At 44.8% G+C, this 2,045-nt stretch overlaps 1 pseudogene; it reads right to left on the bottom strand.

Moving 5' to 3' along the window:
- Window positions 1-401: 401 nt before the first annotated feature.
- Window positions 402-1,213, bottom strand: LOC118584782 (annotated as a pseudogene).
- Between the last annotated feature and the right edge of the window lie 832 nt (window positions 1,214-2,045).

Genomic DNA, 2,045 nt, shown 5'->3' with positions numbered 1-2,045 from the left:
TTGATGAAGCCACAGAACCAGATCACTGGTCTAAAATGTAAATGGACTCATCAAGAGGCTTGTCTGTTTCGCGGTCACACTCAGGGTTACCTTCTGATAACGTTTTTTTACTGTATCATTTCTTTTTAAAATTCATCCAGGATGACAAGAAAACAAAGACAATGGCCCAGAAGAAATGCACAGTGTGTTTTAGTTTACAGCACAGAGATCCTTTTTTAATGGGAACTGTGTTCCTGGCTTCAGCAATGAGTAAAGGAGAAAAGATCTTGCCCCTTTGAAGTTCCGAGGAGAGGTGTGGGTGTCTGAGTTAGCATGGTTGGATAGGATATGCTACTGCTTTATAACCCTTCAGGGTTGGAACAGCTTTGCAGTCACTGTGGCATCCACCTGTGGCCTTAGTTCTAGATCTTGAGAAAGCTGTCCCAGGACACTGTTACACCCAGCCGTGCCATCTCCAGTCACCCCCAAGCTGATGCAGACGTGGTATCCAGCCAAGACACCTGCTCTGCCAGCTTTGAATGCATCCCAGATGTTGCAGTTAAAGTCATTGTCATACCCAGTGAGGAGGAGGCGATGGCTACTCTTGGAGATGTGATCCCTCAGATGATGTCATGAGCTCCTGATATGCATGGATGGCAAATAGCACGTAGCATTGTCTGAGCCAGTGGCAAAGGCATTGCCATTGGGAAAGAAGCTGAAGGCTTTGATGTGAGACTTGTGTCCTGTAAAGGTCTGCCGGCACGTCCCTTCTTGAACATCCCGGAGCTTGGCTGAACCTCCACAAGCACCAGAGACAAACAGTCTGGCGTCATGAGGACAGGGTCATAGCATCTCCAGTGTGTCCAGTTGAGGTGGTTGTCTGCTGGCCTGTCTTCTTGATGTCCCACAGAGCACATGTGGTGTCTCCAGAGCTGGTGACTATCTGATTGTCCAGGAACCAGCAACAGGACAGATAATCTGCGTATTCTACCATCTCACACTCTCACGCTCTCCCTTAGGAAGTTTTCAGATTGTAAATGGAGCAGATGTTATCCAGCCCACCACAGGCCATCTAATTCCCAGTGAGAATGTCTGCATAAGTCATGACTCAGGAGGAGTGCAGATGGGTGGCATGGACCTTGTTTAGGGTGTAGCTGTTCCAAATGATGAGTTTCCCATCATGAGAGCAACTGACAAGGAGCTTGGAGTCTGTGCCTCAGTGCATGGCATAAAGCTTGGCTGACTGGCCCCTTCAGCATGGTTCACATCTGGATTATTCCCACTGGACCTCTTGCCTCCCTCTGCACCTGGTAACTACCATTTTAGTTTTTACCTCTGAGAATTTTTAAAAAGTATATTGGATTTTAGTCATTTTTATCCCCTATTACCTTCTCTCATCCCCACAACCCCACCCCTGCTAAAACCCTTTGCTTAGTCGGTGTTCTATTACTTGAAGAGAAAGCATGCCTAGAGCAACTCTTATAAAAGAAAGCATTAATTAAAGCTTGCTAATAGTTTCAGAGTTTTAGTCCATTATCATCAAGGTGGGAGAATGGTGGTATGCAGGCAGATATGGTGCTGAAGATGTAGCTGAGAGTTCTACATCTAGATCTGCAGCAACAGGAAGAGGGAGACACTAGGCCTATCTTGGGCTTTTGAAACCTCAAAGCCCACCCCCAGTGAAACACTTCCTCCAACAAGGCCACACCTCTTAATCCTTCTCAATTAGTTCCACTCCCTGATGACTAAGCATTCGAATATATGAGTCTATATAGAGGAGGCCATCCTCATTCAAACCACCACATTCTACTTCCTGGCCCCCATAGGCTTGTAAGCATATGATAATGTAAAAAATGCATCAGTCCAACTTCAAAAGTTCCCATAGTCTATAATAGTCTCAATGCTGTTAAAAGTCTAAAGTTCAAAGTCTCTTCTGAGACTCATGACAATTTAACTGTGACCTCCTGTAAAATCAAAATTAAAAAAGCAGATTAAATACTTCCAACATACAATGGCACAAATATACATTACCATTCCAAAAGGAAAAAGGAGCATAGTGAGAAAAT

Source organism: Onychomys torridus, chromosome 5, assembly GCF_903995425.1.
Source record: "Onychomys torridus chromosome 5, mOncTor1.1, whole genome shotgun sequence".
Classification (NCBI taxonomy): Eukaryota; Metazoa; Chordata; class Mammalia; order Rodentia; family Cricetidae; genus Onychomys; species Onychomys torridus.
The sequence above is the reverse complement of the archived record's forward strand: the minus strand, read 5'-3'. Positions and strand labels throughout refer to the sequence as shown.